The 12,016-nt window shown below is 44.3% G+C and overlaps 1 long non-coding RNA gene across 1 annotated transcript in view; it reads left to right on the forward strand.

Moving 5' to 3' along the window:
- Nucleotides 1–4,533: 4,533 nt before the first annotated feature.
- The window catches only part of LOC126308956 (uncharacterized), a 111,324-nt gene continuing 103,841 nt past the window's right edge, over nucleotides 4,534–12,016 (forward strand). The window contains exons 1-2 of the long non-coding RNA XR_007554347.1: nucleotides 4,534–4,698; nucleotides 5,250–5,299. This is a non-coding gene — a long non-coding RNA (uncharacterized LOC126308956). The remainder of the gene's footprint in view (nucleotides 4,699–5,249; nucleotides 5,300–12,016) is intronic.

Consider the following 12,016-nt stretch of genomic DNA (forward strand, 5'->3'; position numbering starts at 1 on the left):
AAGAATTATTACCTATCGCACGCGTGGGCCTCTAACGATATATATCGAATGTGCGACTCTTGGGTCCACTCCACTCTAGTGGTGCGAATTATGGATACTGTTTACAGTGTTCATTACAGCAACGAGAAAAGACGAACTTTTACTTAGTCACAATGAATTACAAATGAAAGCAGTAACTTTCCTTACTTTGCTCGTCAGCCACGTCTCCTTCACGCACTGTCCCTAGTGTTGTATAAGTCGTCGGCAGCTATGCTTTTCTCCCCATAATGCGGGTACACTCTTGCTATGTCAGTCGGAAATATCCGGAGAATATCAGGAAGGTCAATTTTTCCACACAAACTCAAGTTCTGTAAATACAGGTATTGGACGCTATTTCCTGGACGCCCCGCTTTTTTTATCGACGATTTCACAGATTTCCACAAGCGTTCGATTATCCGTGTGCTGACAGATGGGTGTCCGTTGATGCAAATTCGTGTTGAAATCCTTTTTTAAGGTGTTGTATGACGTAAAAGTGTCTTATCACTTTCGTGCCTGACTATATAAAGTACTTTATCGGAGAAACTAATGTTTTCTTCCCCCTTAAATAAACTCGAAGCTATAAAGGACTTGCGGGATTCTCTTTCAATGTCGCCAAATTCTCAAATATGTTCAACTTCATTTTTCAAAGTCCGTCATCTATGGTATGTCCTAGAAGCTCTTCCGTCTCGTCTATTCCGACAACCTTGTTTTGCCCACTGATTGGAACACCCCCGTTCGTGAGTATGACGTAACAAACTTATTGGCAGAAACAGTAGTATCCTTTGCGTCTTTCTCCGATCTTCCATGAATGTATAGTCTCGTTACACTACTTGGCAAGAAGCGGCCAATCACAGTTTATCTTCCAAATAGGTGACAGCAAGACGTCCACTGTCAGTTTCCACGTTAGTAGCAACGGCCAAAGAAAAGTAGTCTCTTGGTAGCTGGATAGTTACTCAAATAAAATTTATAAGAGTTGGATGAAACAGCATAACGAATGGAACTTGAAGTTCAGGTCCTCATCACGGGAGAACCAGTTGTGTGTGGGATGGAGCTGCTACCAGCTACAGTTTTTTAAATATTACTTCGCTTGGAAAGAAAATAACCTGTAAAACCCATTCAGACAGTTCAGCAGCTAAATACTTAAATAGTTTAAGTTAACAAATGGCTTTGACGCTACTGTTTCTCCTTCTTTGCCAAGGTCGCAGATATTCCTTGAAAATTTCTGTTGTTTTAATCACGTAAAGGAAGAAAGTAAGATTGGGGTTTAACCACTACTCGACAACAAGGTCATTAGAGAGGAAGAATAATCTCGGATTATTTTGTTATATATAGGCAAGGAAATCGACAGTGCCCTCTCAAAGTAACCATCCCGGCATTTCCGTGGAGCGATGCAGGGAAATCAGGGAAAAACTTAATCGCGATGGCCGGAGGCGGATTTGAACTGTCGTCCTCCCAAAAGCTACTTCAGTGTGCTAAATACTGCGCCACCCCGTTCGGATTTTAATCGCTTACAAACCATATAACGAACACGCTCGCTTTTTATAATTCATAGGTGCAGGCAATAAAAATTATCAAAAGTTACTGGTAGCGGTAGGACATGCTACAAGAATAAATTTTTGGATAAATGCTAAAAGAGAAATCAATACATCCTAATAAGAATGGAAACTGTAGCATTCCGAAGCATTCATTAAAGAGCTTCTTCAATAAGATATTTTTGGATGTCTTAAGAACCGCAACATGAAAAATTAGGGAGCATAGTGCCCCTTTCTAAGCTAAGAACAAAAGTTGAAAAAACGACAACTGATGCAGTCTCAAATCAAATTATTGTGGACGTGAAGCTAAATTCTAAATACCTACCCTTATTTTATTTGTTAACTGACAGAGAACGAAAATTTATAATGACAGTGTGCCTAAAATATGCGCATAAGTATAAAGAATACTAAGGTAATTTTGCCCACAGGAAGTGCACATGTTGGAGAGCTGTGTGGTAAACTTGCACAAAAGATTTTGAAGTGATAGACGAATTTTTCTATGTCTTAAGCAGAACAGATAGGGAAGTGATTTCTATAAATCGATAGAGCTGCTATAATAAAAAAAAAACCTCTTGACAAGAAAAGTTTAATGGAGTGCAGCACTGTGTGAATCCAAAACATGTGGTGTGGGGAAGACAGAAGCGAAAGGATTAGAAGTCTTTGAGACGCAACGTTGTAGGAGACTGTTGAGGATCGAGTGGACTGATCGAGTGTCAAATGAGGATACCCTGCGCTGAGTCACTGAGAAAAATAAATGTCATCAAGAAAATAATGGAACGAAGAATAGTCCAGCAATAGTTAATCCAAACAGTAGCTAAAGGCATGGCAGAGGGAAAAATCGCTGGTGCAGGTCTAGATATGAATAGTTGAGGCAAATCATCGATCATCGAAAGCAGCTGTAAAGATGGGTAGCTGGCACGTGTATAACGGACATCTGCATAAAAACCAAGCTTTGGGTCGACGAGTAAAATTACAACAGTTGCTGCGTAGTGTCTGCTCTTTGCATTTGTTGTTCAGAGGGCACTTTTGGCAGGTTGGAAGAAAAATAGTAGAGAAAGTGTTGAAACATAATATAATCTGGAAGGATAATAACTGCAGAAATAAATAAGATGTGAGGAACCAATCTATTTGTATACAAGGAATGACAAATTTCCTTAAACTTTCTAGAAACGACTTTCAGTTAATTTTGAATGTGTTGGATATATATGATTGGTCAGAGTAGCGTTCGATTGCTATACTCTTGTTCTGGTCTTCATTCTGAAGCCTCTTCGCCTCCAAGTAATTACTGCAACCTACACCAACTTGAAACTACTTGTGTTGATTCGTTGACGCATCACGGTGTGTCCTATCAACCAACCCTTTTTTTACTCAAGTTGAGTCATGAACTTTTTTTTTTAGTCGATCCAATTCCTGTTCTATAGTCAAAATGGTTCAAATGGCTCTAAAGCACTACGGGACTTAACATCTTAGGTCATCAGTCTCCTAGTCTTAAAACTACTTAAATCTAACTAACCTAAGGGCATCACACACATCCATGTCCAAGGCAGGATTCGAACCTGTGACCGTAGCAGGCGCGCGATTCCGCACTGAAGCTCCTAGAACCGCTGGGCCACAACGGCCGGCTTCAATTTCACTCTATGTGCTCACCTAATCTTCAGTATTCTTATGCAAACACTAGTTTCAAAAGTTTCTTTTGTGTTTTATCTCAACGTCCACATTTCATGTCCGTACAAGGCTACTCTCAACACAAATAGCTTCAGAAATGACTTCTTAAAATTAAAACTTGCATTACACGTTCAAAAACTGATCTTTTTCAGAAATGCTTCTATTGGTATTGACAATCTCCTTTTTCTATCCTGTCTATTTCTGCTATCATCAATTATTCTGCTGCCCAAACAGCAAAACGAATATACTCAATGCCCTCGGCATCGTATTTAATGGCTCTGACAGAATTACAAATTCATCGTCAAACATCAAAGTTTGATTTCATCTCCATGAACTTTAATCCCATTTCCAAATTAGTCTTTGGTTTCCATTACTGTTTCGTCAATGTACAAACTGAATAAAGTTGCGTTTAGGCTACTACCTGTCTCATTCTCGTCCCAAACACTATTTCCCTTTCTCGTGCTACAACTCTTATGCCTGCAATCTGGTTTCAGTATAACATGAAAATTAATCTTTCACTCCCTGTGTTTTATCCCTGCTACCTTCAGGATTTTAAAGGCCGTATAAAAGTCGATATTGTTAGAAGCTTCATCTAAGTCTACTGGTGCCATAAACGTCAGTTTACCTTTCACGTTTTGTCTTGTAAAATAAATCATGATTATTGCTGATGATATGGTGATGTGGGTGCACGACAGGAAGGTCTTTAGCGCCCTTACTAAAAATTTTATGATACGAGTGTGGATAAAGGCTGCAAAATTATTAACAGCAAAGAGAACATAAATAAGAGAACAGCGAAAATAGCGTTGTCAGATCAAAAACATGGAGTAAAAAAAGAAGAAAGCAATGTAAAGAATAAAAAAAATACAGCTGCTGAACGTTGGACTAAAAGGGGATAGCCCACCATTCTGTCGCACAATAAAAGCTCGGGCAGGAGTCCAGACACTTCGTCATATATTAAAAGATATACCACACTCATCTCATCGTCAGCTAAAACAGAGGGCTAATTTCCATCGAAATTTGCTTCCCACGGTATAAAATGCGCACAATTGCAATGCGGTGTACAGTAATTTGTACGTCAGTACAGGAAGCCATGCGTCAAGGGGCAGCGCCCAGTTCGGAGCGCCTCTAGGCCATTTCACCCCACTGGAATGACTGGCATGAGGAACGCCAGGGTCAGTTAGTTGGCTTCTCCAACCACAGCCTGGCTAGCCATTCCCCTTCCCCCCCCCCCCCTCCCCCCAGAACTGCATGGATCTCTGACCGACCAGAAAAATGACAGCCTTCAGGGGAACGGCACATTGTGTCAGGTCATATTCCGTGCAAGCTTCTTTGGCGGTTTGGTCTGCTTATTGATTTCCCCGAATTCTCACATGCCCTGGTACCTCGCGGTTGTGGGACATACAGCTAATCAAGTACTAAATGGATCATTTTCCCTACGGAATACATGTGCTGCGGTGATTGCAGAGCAGGGAAGCGGATCAAGGTAAGTCGTAGGATCAGTATTGCCTCGCGTATTCCTATACTTTACTGGAAGCCAGACTGATCTTCCTCGAGGTTGGCGTCAACCAGATTTTTCAGTCTTCTGTAAATACTTCACGTCAGTATTTTTCAAGCATGACTTATTAAAACTATGGTTTGGTAATATTCACACTTTACAATACCCACCTTCTTTTTAATTGGAAATGTATACATTCTTCTTTAAGTGTGAGTGTGTTTCCACGTCTCGTATATCTTGAACACCAAGTGGAATAGTTTTGCCTTTTTTGCCCCTAGGATCAGAATAAGTTTGCAGGCATGCCGGCCCCTCCAGGGTGGAATTAAATAATATCATGAAGAAAGATTATTGTAATATATTTCAGTGTTGCTTCCGAAGAGTAGCTTTATACTGCTCCTCACGCTAGTCTATACTGTGCCAGCCTTTTGATCTCAGTGAAACTACCGCAACCTACATCGATTTTTAAGTATGGATTGTATTTCCAAATATTGTATGCCTTTTCATGTTTCACTGCCAGCCGTTCATTTTGCTGTTTGCAGGCCGAAGTGACCGAGCGGTTCTAGGCGCTACGGTTCGAATCCTGCCTCAGGTATGGATGTGTGTGATGTTCTTAGGTTACTTAGGTTCAAGTAGTTCTAAGTTCTAGGGGACTGATGATCTCAAATGTTAAGCCCCATAGTACTCAGAACCATTTGAACCACAAGTTAATTTACAACTTTTACAAATGGAACCCAAAAGCTTCACCCTCTACGTATTCGAAGAAATGCAAACTTATGTTCACGGCAAAAAAGAACTCTAGCGCCTGCTTTTTTTTTTGCTGTTTGAGGTAATTTTTATTAATGACTATGCACGTTGCATTTAACTATTGAATTTACAGTGTTGGTTACTTCCGTACCCTAGTATTAGTGCCCTGTACTGATCTGACGCACCCAGGCCTGTTAAAAATTTAGCCTCAGTTGACTGAACTTAGTTTGTCACACCACTCTTTTTGTAACTGAAGGTGGTAGTGGCGGAAAGCGGAAACTATGAATTCTACAATTTGTACGCTCCACATTTCCGCTTATAACCAATATTAGCTCATTATAAGGGAAATGCTCCTGGGATTGGGCACATTATTCATAATGCCCTCCCCCCTCTCTGTGCACAGTGCGAAGTAACATTAATCGATGACTCTCTTTTCTTTGATTTGGTGCGTCTGGCTCCATCAGGAGTCATCGGAAAATTTCCATGGCATTCGTGTTCGGAATCGTGAATCAGAATGAATGAGTTAACTCTCTACTTCTTGGCGCTCACTGAGTCAGGTGGCAGAAAAAACACACACGCACACAAATACACGCATTTCCCTGGAGTTACAAAAAGCAACAGTGTGAAAGAAATGTTGAGTACAAAGAAAACCATCAGCGCCATTCTCAAATGAAAATCAAGAGCAGGTGCATTAACGAGACAAACTCGATCTGCCTGAATTTCTTTTCATTCTGCGCATCCAGAAGCGGAGTAGGAGGTCCTTCGCTTCTGGCAACAAAAATTAAGCTCTTCTACACTTGTCCGTCCTTGCTTCGAGTTATTTTGTTTCTTTGTGCCGTCTCCGTGGCGCGGACCCCGCTTTATTTTGCTTTCAGCGCCCTGATTAAGCTTCCCAAGTGCTCGAGATTAATGGCACACAAAAAGGGGAGAAGGCAGCAGCAGCAGCTGCTGGCGAGACAAAAGCGGCGGGTAGAGCGCGCAGCAGGCGCGGAGAGCGGAGCTAGCGGCGGACACCGGCGACCTGCGGCTGATAAGTCAGCGGGGGTTCGGCTCGGCTGCGCCGCCGGCGGCTCCAGGCGGCGTTGCCAGCCTTGAGGGTAAAAATATTGGCCCAGGCCGGCGGCGGCGGCAGCAGCAGCGTTTATATATAGGCCATGTCGCGGGCCCGGCACGCGCGCAGCCCGGCGCCGCACATGTGTGTCCAGGTCGCGGCGTGCCGAGCGGGCGCCTGGACCGGCGAACCGCGGTCCGCCCCTCATCCAGCGGGACGGCTCGCCTGGTGCAGTTCCCCTCGTTCACATTCCGTGGCCGGAAGGCAAAAGACCCGTCTCGCCTTGTTAGCGCTAGGGGAGCCTTCGATTAGCGGAATGTAAGGCCCCTTTCACACGATGGACTTTCTTGCCTCGATTGGCTATTCGAAGCGTCCGCACCCGGTAGCTGAAAGCTCAGCGTCAATCCTCTGGGCCCGGGTTCGATTCCCGGCTGGGTCGGCGAATTTTCTCCGCCCAGGGACTGCAGGTCGCCGAAGTGGCGCCAAATTGAAAGACCGGCAGCCAGCGAACGGCCTGCCTGACGGGGGGCCCTAGCCATACGATTAAATAAATAAAATAAATAAACTATTCGAAGCAAGTGAATCTACTGCAGCGCCCCTGGCGTTTAATTCCTGAACCGAGTCTTGTCTGTGGTCATTTTCCTTTCCACGTCAGCGCTAAAAGGAGTGTGTTCTGAAAGCTGTCTGCTGTTCAGTTTGACAACTGAACGGTGAAAGAGAAGGTGTGAGAGACTACCCTTTTCTACGAAAAAATGGAAATATAGAAACAAAATGCAGGAACAAGCTATGATAGCAGATTTTATTAATGACAAAAGCAGGGTTCATAATGGAAGTCCTTGTCGAAGGTTGTAGGGTAAATTTTGTATAGGGTTAATTCTGTACACTCCTGAGAACTGAAAGAATGGGAAGAATGTCATCCGAACAGTTCAGAATGTGGTGGTCAATCCACGCTAATCAGGCAGTTGCTGTTGAGCAGGAGGGCCGGACCACATAAGAAATATTCACAGTTTATAACAACAACACTTTTATTAAACTTATCTTTAGGAAATAAAATTTTATCTTCAAAATTTTTGTGATAAGGTAAGTTAGCAAAGAATCCTTACAAGCACGGGCAAGCGCCCTATTCAAGCAACAACATTAATCTTTAATCAGGCATTAAGTGATTCGCAAGTTAATTAAATTCTGTACACAGTAAAGCTCGCAAAAAGAGACTACAATAATGAGATAAAGTTTAACCAATCATGGATATCACAAATTTTTCTTTTTTTAAACTGAAATACAGGTACACCTCTTCGTGACACATTTTCAAAACACGTGACGTCACATAGGCACGGGCTAATTCAAGCAGCAGAAGGGGGAGCTCACTGGACCCAGACCAGAGGCGGCTAGACCCAGAACATACAGCAAGCGGGCGAGCTGGACAGGTTGCCGCACACAGTACACTATAACACATTGAAAAAACGTCTTAGAGCCCATGCTACTACACAATTTCAGAGAAAAAGGGGAAGGGGGGAGAAAACGGCAAACAATTCCTCAAACGTAAAATAACTACGATGTATAAAATAATAGCCTATTTGACGAACACTGAAATAAAATAGTCAAGGGTGAATCAATAACTAATGCCCTTGACGTAACCTTAAAGGACCAGGGCGAATAGCATAATACCAAGTCAGCTTAGAAATTTAAACTACACTAGTAGGTTAACATATGCTGACTGAAACTGTGGAGCTCAATTAAATTGCTCCCCAACAGGATTCTGATAAACTTAAACAGTCAAGTAAGGCTACCATTTCACAGTTTACGAGTGAACAAGTAATGCAATTAGATAACACAGAGCGTACAGATTCAGTGTTAAGCCTGTGCTTTGAACCAACTATAACAACGTCCACACCATACTGACTTACGCCGTCCGTTACTCCGAACAGCAATAGTACTAATTAATATACGTCGCTTACTCGGACTGTATCACATCACAAAATCCAGATAAACCTTTAACCAAACACAATAACACGTGCTTACGTAGACAGCACTAAATAGAGGGGACCTTTTGGTTGGCAAGACAACAGTTTCCAATCATGGTGACGATACTTAGGAAGCAAAGATCAGTATCATATGCGCACCAAAAACATGACAAGCAATTCCCACCAAATCTTTTCAGAAATCCTTTACAGATCCAAATCAGGGCCGCACGACTCGATTCGGGTAATGTGGCCGAGTCCAGTTCTCCCACTACAAGCCAGGTTCGATCTTTCAAACGTGTCGGACACACCACAACCTCTGCGCCGTGCCCCGACCTGCTCAACCACGCTCCCCCTGTTTCTCCAGCGCCGCGCGGCTCTCCGGCTGTCCCTCTCTAGCGCCACACGCCCGTCGCGGCCAAAAGCCACGTCAAACGGCCGAGCCCAAAGATCACACCATGCCGACCCGATCGATCAATCGATACGAGCCGGCACTGCTCACAGAACATATACGTTTATTTCCTGGAGAAAATTATGCTTGCAAACACATGAAACAGTTTCTAGAAGGCACTAAGTAGGGTCGTTTTCTTTATCCTTTATGTTTTGATTTCTTGGTAAGTGTCAAACGTAATTGAAAATTATTTTCCCGTCAAATAACTCTGATATGTTCAGTCTTGAAACAGTTTTCACTAAAACATGTTTATCAATTTACGTTTTTATTTATGCAAAATTTACGCTTTTTTCTGTAAAAGATAAATATGTTTTTGTTTTAAGATATTACTAGTAGGAAAAAAGAACCACAACCTTTTGTAAGTTTTCAATACCACGACCTTGTGTGACTTTTCAATGTGTCACGAGAACAAAGCAAACAATACCATAAAGACTAAGAAGACACGAAAGCATCAAATCCATTTCTGTAATAGGAATAGGTTAATTCCGATGTTAGCAGACGCCGCTATATTCTCCTATTTCTGCGCGCGTGCAGTGTGCAGCATACTCGGAAATTTAGAACTCCACACCCAGCACAGTCTATGGACAATTGACGTCATAGACACACTCGCATCGTAGTTGGCTGTAATTTACAGATCAGCCACAAAAGGCGCACGTACTTAGACTAGTCGAATTTGACAGAAAGTCTCTCGTATATAACGGGCTTAAAGCAATGTCAGCACCTTGATGCACACGGAGTTCTAATGGAAATCGTAAGGATTTTCCAGTAGTGATGGAATTCAGAGAGATGGCTTGCATCTACAGTCCGATTTATACCAACTGACATTTGGACAACCACAGTCCGATTGAAATTACTTGATAGTAGACGTGTGTCACTTGCCGCTTAGGTGTTACGACATCAGCTGCCGGCTACCGCTCGGTTATGGGTGACACACAAACACGGCACGTCGCTTCGCAAATGCTGTCAATCTGTAACGCGAAGCAATGTTAGAGTTATTCGCCGCGAGGCATATCAGAAATGCGATTGCTCTGTCGATGGCTGGTTTTAAGTGACGAGACGACGCATTTTGCAGCCCTGCATTTAAACTTATGTCATAACCCAGCCGCAGCCTCGTTCTGTGCAATGCATGCGAGAAAACAGCGGCCAACAACCGGCGGCAGAACTAAAATCACGACAGCTTTGCTTACGGCGATTAAAGCTAACCTCAGTGAGCACACTCGAGACAGAAAAGATTCAGCTTCTGTGCTGAAAGCAAAATGGAATTTCTCGGTATCATTGGTTACCTGAAACCATCTTCACACTGGCTACACGAGCTGCCACGTTACCAACCGATGAGCAGTCTTCGTCGGCACTTGGTTGCAGATTATAGGTTACACAGACATATTCCAAACATGAAAATAACTATAGGAAGGAAAATATCAGCAAATAAAAATCTCCATACAATTATGAAAATGACATGCAAAGTATTAGAAATAAAAAATTACGTTTAAACCAATTAACTGAATAAAAATAATAAACTCATTTCCTTAGGCTTAGAAGTAATAAAAAATTGCTGCTTTTGACGAGATTCCAGCCCACTACCTTCTTCACCTCAGTTTTAAGTATATGCTATCCATTACGCTATACCTCAAATCTGAGTTATAAGTTATATTTATAGCTGTGATGACCCGGTCGAAGCCGGCCTGTGTGGCCGAGCGGTTTCAGGCGCTTCGGTCTGGAACCGCGCGACCGCTATGGTCACAGGCTCGAATCCTGCCTCGGGCATGAATGTGTCTGATGTCCTTAGGTTAGTGGGGTTTAAGTACTTCTAAGTTCTAGATGACTGATGACCTCAGATGTTAAGTACCAAAGTGCTCAGAGCCATTAGAACCCGGTCGCGATCATAAATTGCAGCCTTCAAACATTCATCTTCACGCAATGTCGTGCGAAACTTATTTAATGTATGCTGCCCTCTGTGATTATGGTATATACACTCCTGCAAATGGAAAAAAGAACACATTGACACCGGTGTGTCAGACCCACCATACTTGCTCCGGACACTGCGAGAGGGCTGTACAAGCAATGACCACACGCACGGCACAGCGGACACACCAGGAACCGCGGTGTTGGCCGTCGAATGGCGCTAGCTGCGCAGCATTTGTGCACCGCCGCCGTCAGTGTCAGCCAGTTTGCCGTGGCATACGGAGCTTCTTTAACACTGGTAGCATGCCGCGACAGCGTGGACGTGAACCGTATGTGCAGTTGACGGACTTTGAGCGAGGGCGTATAGTGGGCATGCGGGAGGCCAGGTGGACGTACCGCCGAATTGCTCAACACGTGGGGCGTGAGGTCTCCACAGTACATCGATGTTGTCGCCAGTGGTCGGCGGAAGGTGCACGTGCCCGTCGACCTGGGACCGGACCGCAGCGACGCACGGATGCACGCCAAGACCGTAGGATCCTACGCAGTGCCGTAGGGGACCGCACCGCCACTTCCCAGCAAATTAGGGACACTGTTGCTCCTGGGGTATCGGAGAGGACCATTCGCAACCGTCTCCATGAAGCTGGGCTACGGTCCCACACACCGTTAGGCCGTCTTCCGCTCACGCCCCAACATCGTGCAGCCCGCCTCCAGTGGTGTCGCGACAGGCGTGAATGGAGGGACGAATGGAGACGTATCGTCTTCAGCGATGAGAGTCGCTTCTGCCTTGGTGCCAATGATGGTCGTATGCGTGTTTGGCGCCGTGCAGGTGAGCGCCACAATCAGGACTGCATACGACTGAGGCACACAGGGCCAACATCCGGCATCATGGTGTGGGGAGCGATCTCCTACACTGGCCGCACACCTCTGGTGATCGTCGAGGGGACACTGAATAGTGCACGGTACATCCAAACCGTCATCGAACCCATCGTTGTACCATTCCTAGACCGGCAAGGGAACTTGCTGTTCCAACAGGACAATGCACGTTCGCATGTATCCCGTGCCACCCAACGTGCTCTAGAAGGCTTAAGTCAACTACCCTGGCCAGCAAGATCTCCGGATGTGTCCCCCATTGAGCATGTTTGGGACTGGATGAAGCGTCGTCTCACGCGGTCTGCACGTCCAGCACGAACGCTGGTCCAA

The sequence above is a fragment of the Schistocerca gregaria genome, chromosome 1 (assembly GCF_023897955.1).
Source record: "Schistocerca gregaria isolate iqSchGreg1 chromosome 1, iqSchGreg1.2, whole genome shotgun sequence".
NCBI classification, from domain to species: domain Eukaryota; kingdom Metazoa; phylum Arthropoda; class Insecta; order Orthoptera; family Acrididae; genus Schistocerca; species Schistocerca gregaria.